Genomic DNA, 12,154 nt, shown 5'->3' with positions numbered 1-12,154 from the left:
CAGATCTTGTGACTACAGTAAAGTGTTTCAGATATGAACTGTCCTCATCATTTTGGGATTCAAGCAAAATATTTTTTAAGCAGAAGCTTGTGGTTTCCTGAGACACTCCTTCCTGCTTTTTAACAAAGAGTTCATTCACTGAATTTGAAGAAGCAATTGCTTTTTTAGAGGATTTGAAAAAATATCTCTCTCCATCCCTCTGGGAATTGATCACCTTTTGCTATGTATGGTTGCTAATTTTTGCTGAGGTCCTATGGCATTTTCCTCCCAGGGTGAGAAAAACTCTTTAGCAGATTTCTGCTGAAGAGATATAGTTGTGAATGGGAAAGGGAATTTGCACACTTCCTCTTCTTATCCTTGTGCCCCTTACAAATCTGTCCCAGAAGATTGGGGTCCGGGAGGGAAGTGTAATATTTGAAAAGGGTTTTAGTCAGTATGAAAACAAAAGAGCCTTTAGTGATCCAAGCTGTTGCATTTTTTCCATTTATTATTAATTTATTAAAGACTACATACTGAAGTAGTTTACCAATCCAGTTACTATTAGAATAATATGAATGAAAACAATATATTAAAAGGCAAATATTGGAGGTAGGGGATTACTGTCTAGGAAAAGCCAACATACCATGGGCTGTTGGAATGCGCTCTACATGGGGCTGCCCTTGAAGAGCAGCTGGAAGCTGCAATTGGTACAAAATCCAGCAGCACAGGCAGTTATGGGTGCTGCTCAATCTGTGCATGTTACACCTCTGCTTCATGAGCTGCATTGGTTTAGGCAAAGGCCCTCCTGTCCCATGGCTGCCATCTGTGCCTTGAGCAAGAGCTGAGAGTCCAGGAAGACCCACAAATTATGCACCAACTCTGTCTGGGCGTGTATAACCCTAACCAGAGTTAATGATGGAAGATCTCCAGATCTGGGGGCCCTTAAAACATATATCCCCTCAGTTTTGTTAGAGTTGAGCCAAACTTGTTCCTCCCCATCCACACCTTCATAGTCTCCAGGCGCTGGGAAGAACCTTGATGATATCACTCAGATGGCCTGGGCAGAGATGTATACAATCAGTATAATAATACTGATGAACTGACAGGGTCACAGTGTTCTACAGCAAAGCAGCTGTTTCAGCTGCAGGAAGGGTTGCTGGCTCACTTTTAGAACCCACTGTGTTGCATTTTCTATTCCCCGTTCTACTCAAGCTTGAAACTGAAAGCTACCAATGCCTTGTTACATAAGTGCAAGCCAAAGAAATTAAAGTTGAGACATACAGTAAATGATACACAATTATATAAAACGAACAGTCGTTCCATTGGACATAGGGTTTTTTTTGTGGCATTTAGTTATGTTTTTATCCCAACTTATGGAAGAGGAATTGCATGCCACGAGTTGGTTCTGACTGGAGTGGGCTATACAGTAAGCCCTGGAAGTAAGTAAAACTCTCAAAAAAGAGCCCTGCTTGACCTACAATGAACACACCCTTGGATGTTAAACTAATTATATGTAGCATTAGTGACAACATACCATCCTGAAAGCATATTAAAGCCATTACCTCCCTGTCTCCCCACAATTTGCAGTCATGTAGTTATCTCCCTTTTACAGGTGAAGAAATTAAATATAGAAGGAGAGTAAGTGGAATCCTTAAGGATGGGTGGATGAGGAATCTAAATGAGAGTGTTCTTCTGTCTTTATCCTGGAATATTGTTTCTCCAGGCAATGCCCATCTCACCCTGGGGAAAATTTCTTAGAGACAGAAGCTATGTGAAACTTGTTGAATAACAAGGCTGAAATAGTTGCTATTTTGGTAGCATTTTTAGAACATGGAAAATCACCTTGGGACCAGAAAAGGTGAAAATTGGAACTGAAGACACAGTCTGTTCATTCAGGAAAAGGAGAACCAATGTCTGAGTTATGTTTTAGCCTTTGTAGATTACTTCTACAAATCCCAATTTCAAGACATAATCCAGTATGTGCATAAAAAAGATGACAGTGGAGAAAATGGATCACTTCTTTTTGTTTTTGTTTTTAATAAATATACAAGCAAATAAATAAAATACATAATATAACATAGTCAAAGTAGCTATATGCTTTCAATTTGAGGGAGAGGAAAGATGGCTTCTGTGGGATTGAAATAAGTAAACTGAAAATACCAATAGTGGTGGCAGGAAGATAACATTGCTACAGCCTGTTAGCAAGCATTCCAGATAGCCATAAACATTGCTACAGCAGGGGAATGTAACGAGCCTTTTAAAAATTATGCACATTTTCTAACAACCACATGTGTGAGCGTATATGTGAATTTTAGATCCTAGCCAAGCATGTTCTAAGCCTGGGAGGCAAACGGTTTCATTACAAAGTAGATTATTATTCCTTGCTGTTTGCGGGTTTGCCTGACTTTGAAAGGCCTGAGAGATTTTTCTTAAAATTGGCTTTGAATAATGTTAGGCAATAACATTAATGTTGAACAACAATAATGTTGAATAACGTTAGGCAACGTTAATACCATTCTTCAGGCTCCTGGCTTCTGCTCTGTGATTCACCTGTGGCACAGTTCTGTCAGTTAGTTTGCTTTTCCCCCTTTACCAATGGTTACAGCATATTGGCATTAAGAAGGTTTCTGCACCTCATTTAAAACAAAAGGAAAAGCACCTGTCATTAACATATGTTATTAACATTCATAGGTTATTCCCACTCACTGAAGGGCTTTGTTGTTCTCTATGAGGACAGTGCTGTCGAAAGTCATATGGGACTCTTGGCAGGCAGGATCAAGTGTTTTGCATTAATCACAAACACTATCTCAAACTTTATTCTCATAGGAATCTGCTACAAGAAGCAACTATTTTTGTCTCAACAAAACAGCCTGCTGTCATAGTATACATTGTGGATTTAGAGGCTTGTGGGCTGATTGGTAACTCCCTGTATTTTATGTAAAATGTGTAAAAGCCTGCATTGCTGCAATAACAGCAGTATACCTTGAGAATTCCTCTTACCAAAAGAGCTTTAATTTTCTAAAATGGAGGTGTTTATATGAAAGATAAATGCAAAAATCTGCAGCCCATTTTGCCTGAACAGTGTTGCACCTTTCTGGCAGTGTTTTCTCTCCTTTAAGAAGAGATGTGCTGTGCTTTCCTTAGTACCATAGCAGAAAGAGAGGGAAGAATATTCCAAGGGCCAGTATTTCTTTCTAATGTGCAAAAGCCCAAAGTTTTGGACGGTGGCTTTACAATTGTTTTTTTTAAGTCACTACCACTTGGGATTTTCCTCTCTCTTTTTCTGATTTTGTCTGTTCTTCTTTTCTTTCAGTTAATATTATAAAATCATCATCATTCTTAGTTTTGGGATTGTATCTCTGGGACTGGAGATGGGTGAAGCCACTGCATTTCAGCAAGAGATATGGATGCGTTTTTTAAACTAAAAATGTGGATTTCGGATGGAAGTGGTATGGAGTTGCTGTTGTTAGCTGCCCAGGATTACATTATGTAAGACGGGCAGCCATATAACTATTTTAAATAAATAAATGGCAAAATCCAAATAGCCAGTCCATTAGCTTGACAGTTTTGAAGAAATAGAGAAAATTACCCAATAGTTTTTTGCAACAAATCTTACTCTTGGTTTCTTATCCACAATCACTAAGCTTTAGAAGGATGCAACAATTGATTTAATTTCTGTTACTGGCTGCCAGGGTTTGTTATCAGAAGTCTAAAAATGTATTTCTTTAGATCAGTGGTGATTAAAAGTGTGGGGAATTTTTCTGGCTGCAAAATTAACACAATAAAAAGCTTCGAAAACCCATGCAGTAAAAGTCTCAAGTTACACAGGTTGTGTTCCTCGTGTCCAAAGGAATGGAAATAAATTATCTTCCCATCTTTTTTTGTTCAATGGCAAGAGTTAGAGGAGAGCAGGGGGCATGGTAGTGCACCCAGACCCATCCTCTACCCAATTTCAAGCTTTCCACATTCAAGCAGGAACAAGGCTGTCCTGCTGGCTCTGGGCTCAACTTTTTTTGGCAGTTTCTCATTAAGCAACACTGTCTGTAAAGGAATTGCAACATTCAGGATTCTAAATGATGACACATCCCCCAAAACCTTTGCAAACAAATATCCTCAATTCCACAAATGATTGAAAAATATGCAGTTTGAGGAGCAGGGCTGAAAAGAAACACCGCTGAATGTGATTAATGAATGACTACTGCTAAAGATTCTGGTGGCTCTAACAAAGCACCTCTCCAGATTGTGCCTTGAGCTATGTGGAGTTTCTGATTGCAAGGATCAGTGTCCTTTCTTTGTAGGAAGAGTGCTAGTTTTAGGATCACAACATGGGAAAAACATTTGAAGAGAGACAGGTATGACTTGTCAAAAATGGGCATGTAGAAAGAGTAATTCTCATGCAATCTTATTCTAGGCAGTTCTCCAAATCATATGATCTCACCTGCTGAAGAAAAACAAAAACATAGGCGGAACAAGCATCTACTTGAAATGGAAGTTCTTCCTTAAGGAAAAATAACATTTGCAAGAAGACGAGCTAATGAATACTTAATCCTATTCAAATATAATTTGGAAGGGTTGTTAGGGCCAGCAAGAAAAATCAGAAAATTATGACTTTTAATAAATTGCCATATGAGAAGGTGATTTTACAAATGGAAGAAAAAGAGAGTCTCTCCCAGTTATTAATAATGTTGATGATAAAAATTATACTGTATATCTTAAGCCACTCACCACACAATATTTTGTCCAACAGGGACAGTTTTGTCTTAAAAGACAAACTGTTACTATAAAGAGAAATTATAAATAGATGATTTTAAGTTTTATTTATTTCACCCTCACAATCTCAAATTACTGCTGAAAATAGCACCCAGTTTTTCCACCTTGGAAAGAAGAATGGTGAAAAGGGAGGGACAATTCAGTTCAACAATGAACAAAAGTTTGTGTTCAACTTTGTGTTGAACATAAATATTTATTTATTCCTTTTTCATTCTGTTCTTTAAACAATGATTTCCTCCATAAGTGGCTCATATCTGAAAGGGAAAAAGACAGGGTTATAGTTTGAAATGACAAGTAAAGCAAGAAGTGAGTGGTGAGAAAAGGGAGAAGTTGCCATTTTAGTTTCATAGATTCACTTCACTTTTTTTGATCGATTAAAAAGCAAAGAAAAAAAGCCACAGAGAACAGAGAAAAGCCTATGTTTGATATCAGAAGTGATTAAAAACCAGTTCCATCAAACCACCTTCACTGTTACAGAGAAGCATTTATGTATTTTATAACATTTATGCACCATACCAATCAATACAGAATCTGGGCAGTTCACAAAAAGAAAACTCAACATTCTAGTAACCTATAGCAAAACATTAATAACAACAGCAACAACAACCATCAGTGGTCATCCATAGCTTTTTGTTATAGGCCAAAGGTTCACTGAAACAAAACGGCTGTCAGGGTCTTCCATAAGGGGCCAGGTATAGCTCCAGGGCCAGCATGTTCCAAAGAACTGAGATTAATACAGAGGAGGCTGACCATCCCAACCCTCCTGATTTCTGGTGGATGCAAGATTCTTGGCAGACAATGTTTAGATGATCAGATTGGATGGGCAGAATCATACCAGGAAAGATGGCTCCTCATATAGCCTGGTGCCATGTAGTAAAGGTTTTATAAGTTACAATCAGCACTTTGTACTGAATGCAGAAGCCTACTTACAGGCAATGCAGTGATCTCAAGATGGCTGTATCTCTGCTGTAATAGATTTCCCCAGCTAGCAGTTAGGCTGCCAAATTTTGCACCAGTTGCAGCTTTTAACTTTTCTTCAGACTCAGTCCAATATAGAATGCATTGCAGTAATCAGGGTGTAAATAACTATCACCAGGGCTTGAAGGTACATATAAGGCTAGTACTGGTGTACCAACCAAAGTTGAGGAAAGGCTCCCTTGAACATAGCTTCCACCTGCTGCTCAAGTAGAAACTGTGAACAAAGAGGAACCTAAAATCATGGGCCAGTTTCTTTGGGTGAGCACAAATCTGCCAAAAACAAGCTCAGGGGACAATGCTGTTGGAAATCAAAATCTGTACAGTACCTCTCTCTTACTAGGTTTAGCTTGAACCAGTTTCTCCCCATCCAGTTTCTCCAGACACCAGTAGAGAGTATTCACAGCATTTCTACCCCAGTTGGTATAGCAACGTACAATTTGAGCCTTTCCACCATATTAATGACACCTCACCTTCAACCAACAGATGACTTCTCTCAGTAGATGAAACTATAGATGTTAAATAATACAGAGGAAAGAACTGAGTCCTATGGTACTCCACACTGAACCAGCATTTGATTTTCTTTCCCCATAACTATCAATTAGAACTGCCCACCCAGGTAGGAATGGAGCAATGGCAAAATGGCACAGGCACTCCAGAAGAATATTACATTTGATGGGTTTGAAAACTAGAGGACCCCTTTGATTCCTCATCATTTGGGCAAAAGTTGCCAAGTATAGCAGGGTTGAAATATGGTATTTTTATGCCATCCCTTTCATCTTATTTGGCTGTGCTCAATTAGCATCCAAATCACAAGAAATATGAGAAACTACCTGCAAAGAAACCTCAAAGTAATTTGAATGGCCTATAGGCATCTTGTCCCACCCATCTTTCTCTAAAAAGGCCTAGGTCACCCTGAAGAGAGCCACCAGGTGAAAATTCATGAATGCGGTAAGCATGGAGAATGGATGTTTTGCTGCTCTTATCACCACTATGTAGGCTCGGACATGAGTAAATATGTAAACACATATTTACTTTTGGCTCTTTGCCATCATCGCTCCAATAATCTTTTCAGTCATTTAATCTCCCACAGTTCATCTGAGGACCAGATGGCTTCCCAGGATCAGCAAATGAAAAAAGCCTTGCAGGAGCAATTTCATCCAATGTGTTAGTCATCTCTGTATTCCAAAGATCAACCAGGCACAGACCTGCCTGCCAAATTATCAGGAAAATTTCAAGAACCCTCTGGAAACCTTACAGATTCATCAGATATCCTGGGTGGAGAATTGTAATGGACCCCTTATAGAGATCCATGGTGTCTGCAGCCTACAGTTTAACCAGAAAGTGATTCAATCATGGCAAGGAACAGATGTCAATGTCTTCCATATTCAAATAACATCCACTCTAAATTAAAAACAAGATCCAGTATCCTTTCACCTACATATATTGGAGCTATTAATACTTGAAACAAGCCCATAGTGATTATGGAGGCCATGAAATAATAGCCCAACCTAGATCCCTCCATCCAGGGCATGAAGAATGAAGCCTCCCGAGATGGCAGACTCCAGGGATTCCAGCACCAGTCCCAAGATAAACTTATTATGCTAATTGCTAAGCGGAATAAAAATAACTTGCCTTTTTGTATATTTATTTATTTATTTTTCAAATTTATATATGCCGCCCATCTCACTACACAAGTATATGATATACTTGTCCGTATATCATAACTGCAGCAAGATTATTGTATATACAAAGATGGAAAAATTTGGCACTACCCACAATGGAGGAATGGTTGGTGAAGATGTTGGAACTTGCAAAGATGGCTAAATTGACTTCTTTGATCAGAGAAAAGGCAAGATCTACATTTATTGCTGACTGGAAATTTCTTAAGGACTTTTTGCGGAAAACAGAAAAAAAATGAACTTCTGATTCATGGTTTTGATTATTAGACAGGATAGTTTATAGAAAGAAGAGAGTTATGTTGTAAACATAGAGTGAGAGGTAAATTTATAAATTTATAAAAAGGTAAATTTATAATTGTACTTATAACTGCTGTAAAGAAGATTGAAAGCTACTTCTTTGTACCCTTTTTCTTTCTTTTCTATTTTCCTTTTCCTTCCCCCCATCTTGCACTTTTAGCTTTCTCTTTGATTTTTCTTTTTTCTTACTTTGTATTATTAGTTAACTTAATATTTGTATATTAGTTAACTTCCTTTTGAAAAAAAAAGTTAATAACTTTCTCTCTCTCTCTCTTTCTCTCTGTCGTCGTCGTCATCATCATCATCATCATCTCAATAAAAATAATTGTTGCCACTGGTAGCTGATGTGCTGAAGCAGCAAAGCCAGAAAAGGGTGGGGGGAGAATTATGGTTTTAAGAATTAGCATGGTCACAAATTAGGACAAAGCCATTTCACAGTGACTTGGGACAGATGCAGCAGAGCAGAACATGGCCTGGTGATAGGAATAGCATATTTTATGCTGCATTGTTTCATGCCACCTAAGGAAGTAGTGGATAACACTTTAACAGTGTGGAAGGACCTTAGGGTTTTTAAAACAAATCTCACTCAAGACACTGATGAAATATGCTATCATATGCTACAAGTTTATACTTCCCTTAGTATTTGTAACTTATGTATGAAAATGTAAGGGAAAATAAAGAATAAAAATAAAATACGTTTATAGAAATATTTCTTTTTTCCTTTTTAAATGAAAAATCAATCATTAGTACTGAACATTAAAACAGCAATTTTGGTTTTTGTGTGGTCTTGAGATATTTAAGAAACACTTTTCTATAGGACTACAACCAATCTAATTTTTCACTAACGGTGACTACAGCTTGTTATATAAGGCACTGTAGTAGTAGTAATTGTTAAATTGTTAGAATTTTATTAATATTAATATATTAAAGGATAGTGGCATACTTATCAGGAATACACATTGAAATCTTGGCCATAGAAAGGTGTGAAGTAGCAACTTCCTCTCTTACATGGTGCAACAGAAACAGAAACAAATAGATTAGTCAATATACTTATGAATGCAATATTTGCCACCAGCTCTTAATATATAAGAAAGACAATCTATAATGGAAAATTAAAAGCAAAAGTATTTCCAAAACAATACCATGCTCACACAAGTGACAGAAAATCAAAAGTGAGCTTCAAGGTATACAAAACTTTTAAATCCCTCCTAAAATGAGAGGGTACGAACTTGGGAAGTTTTGAGAAACAAAGACATTCTCAATGGTAATTTATATTATTTATTTATTGAATTTTAATACTGCAGGACTCCAAAATGCCTCTCAGTGGTTTACATCTGAAAAAACATAAAATATGATAAAAATATAAAATCAGTACGAAATACAAATCTGCTATAATATAGTAGGCGCAATGGTCATCATACGTCTCAAAAGATCCTCCAGAACAGCTTCATCTTTCATAATTTTTTGAAGGCCGACAGTGGGGTGCTAGTTTAATTTCCAGAGAAAGAGAGATTGTTCCATATGGGAACCACAACTGAAAAACACTGACTCTGAACTGCCACCCCTTCACTATTGCTTCTGTGTAAAGAAGGAGGTCCTGTAGGTAAGTCATAGAATACATAGAATACTAAGGAAGGAGTGTGGGAAAAAAACGGGGGGAAAAAATGAAAATCCCGCACTACATTTTATTCATTATCCTACTTGATTATGTTTCATTTTTTAAAATTCAATTAGAAGTTCCCAAATTGAGATATATCTTTGTGCTAACATTTCTTGTTATTTTGATGAACATTTCAAAGAAAGATATGAAATTGAAACATGGATGAATAAGTTGCATGTCACTCACTGGAACACAGGCTGGAAAAATATTCCATTTTTAACATGGATAATCATCAGACTATGCAGGGATAATAAACAATATGGGTCATTTTAGCTATGTGAGCAACTAGAAATCTCCCTGATTTTTCTATCTGGCTTGCCAGTCTGTATCCAGATACCACTCCCTATTCCATCATGGCCAGTTCACTGACTTTCTGTGCATATGTATGTCACACAGCCAAACATGTTGCCTTAAAGGTGTATCTCTTACCATCCAATATCTCATATACTTACCTCATCTAGTAACATTTTAACTAAGCATCTTCCACAAGATTTCCTCACTTCCGACAGGAAGAAGGGACAAACACTAAATTGGCAGAAATGATGAAAAGGAGATATGTATCTCCTATGTTCAAGTCTTTAAGGTGACATGAAAAAAATATGTCTCAACAAAAACCATAGGTTCTAGAAAGCTGAGGTTCAAACATTGAAGCTGGAAACAGTCTCTCTTCAAACTAGCAAGGCAACAGCTCTACAGACGTTTACATTAGAAATAACACAGAACAGGTACATTGGTGTCCCGCAAATAGTGGCAATAATCCTTCCCATCATTGGAAGATTCTACCAATGGAATGTCAGAAAGCACCCTTTTCCAAGTGAAAGTATCAAATGCAATTTAAAAATTAGCTGAATCCAACCAAACCAAGACAAAGCATAGTGTCTTCATGGTCTTCTTGTATTTTGTGCATCAACTCTGTCTCAATTACCTTTCAATCCAATGCAGTTTAGGGATGATACAGCTGATAGCCAGCACTTCTCAAACCAACTGGAGCTCCTCTTAAAACTTACTAGAAATCATACAATGTTGAATTGAAAACTGGGGCAGAAGGAGCTTCAGTACCTATCTGGGCCACATTATTCTTATGTCACCTCCTGCAGTACTTTCCTTCTATTCTCTATGCTCTTGCTCTTTGTTCTCTTTACTACTTAATCATAGCATGCCCTTTATCATTCCTTTCAATGTTGTTTTTAAACTATAAGTTTTGACTTTTGCTTAGATGTCTGTTCCCCTTTCCCTTTTGCTATCTTGTGCATTTGAATTTCTTACCAGTTACTGGAAGCAATTAAATTGTAAAAGGAATCTTATTGCATTGCATGTTATTTTAGTTTCCAAGGATAAATATTTGATGTATCTTTTACTATATTTTTGCTTGAAAATGAATACAGAGAGTATACCAGAAGGACTTATATCAGAAAATCTTATTTATGTTTCTTAATCTAAAAAGGATCAGATGGTATGAATTTGAGGTTATCTTGAGGTTTTTTGGGGAGATGGAGCCAGAAGCAGACAAAATGTTGAACAAGTACATTCAAAAAGGATATTATAAAAATATACTTCAGAATAAAGCTAACTAAATTGAATGCTAATTAAACTGCAACTCATGCAAATCAGCCTACATTTCTTCTGAGACATCTCCCCTTGATTCTGTGTTATTCTGGCCTTCCATTTTTACAGTCAACTTCCAAACAGCAGAGCAATGAAAGTGCTCTGTGAAAGGAGGTGAGGAACAAAGGTACTGGGAGAGCTTTGCATGGAGCCATGGCTATAGCACAGCCTCTATCTATCCAGACTCTTGCAGGCAGGGGACGTTCGTGGCAGCAGATCAGGACCTGTTCATCTGCCTCTCCATGGGCATGCATTTCTGGAGGTCCCCTCCCGAAAGTTTTTACAGAGCTCTTTTAAGCCACTCTCTGGGTCCAATGGGGATTTGGACTTGCCAAAGCCAAAGAATTGGGATTTGTGCACCTTAGCCCATCTATACCAGCAGAGATGTGAAGTCCTCCTTCAGTCTGCTCCAGGATTCTGCCTCACTCTCTCTCCCCCTGGAGAGGCAGCCAATAAAGGCTGACTAGAAAGCAAGATGTGTATGGGTGTAGGAGATGGAAACTCCTAGAAGACTTGAAGAATGGATGTGGACAGCACTGGCAATAGCAGGAGAGACTTGTGAGTGATAGCAGGAGCAGCTTGACCTAACAGTGCTGCCAGAAGAACAGAGCTAAGCAGCAGATGCCCAGTGGGCCAAGGTCAGCAACAATGCTTGCAGCAAAGGGCAGGACCACATGCCCAATGGCAGAAGCCAGTCCCAGGTCCCAACTGAGCTGTGTATGGGCTAATTAACAGGGACCCAGGCAGATGGTGATGATCATTATAGGTTCACAAAAACCTTAACCCATGCCCTGGCAAATGTACTTACTCCTAGAGGACTGGGAAGAACCTGAGGAAAGGCCAGGAGTAATAGCCAAGTGGCACCACCAACTTCCAAAAACTAGAATCCAATTCTCCCTTTAAAGGACTGGACTGCATGAAGACAAGGGGGGATGGGGCCAGGGAAGAAATATCTATGGCATACCAGTAAAGTTCCCCAGTCATGGGGTTAGACTCACACTTCTTGTGTGCATGTCTGTTTTCAGTCATTCAGTCAAGAATCTACAACATATCCCAAGCTTCCTTATTCAGTACAGGAACAAATAATTACTTTCTTGGAAGGAGATCTGCAGATAATCCAGAAATTGGAGTGGCTATCTAAAAACCATATGATTACAATATGCCATTTATATGAAGCAAATAGAAT

This window comes from Python bivittatus, unplaced genomic scaffold, assembly GCF_059951505.1.
Source record: "Python bivittatus isolate LINGU-HERP-01145 unplaced genomic scaffold, Pbiv_v1 ctg000020_np1212, whole genome shotgun sequence".
Classification (NCBI taxonomy): Eukaryota; Metazoa; Chordata; class Lepidosauria; order Squamata; family Pythonidae; genus Python; species Python bivittatus.
Note: the sequence above shows the minus strand (reverse complement) of the source record.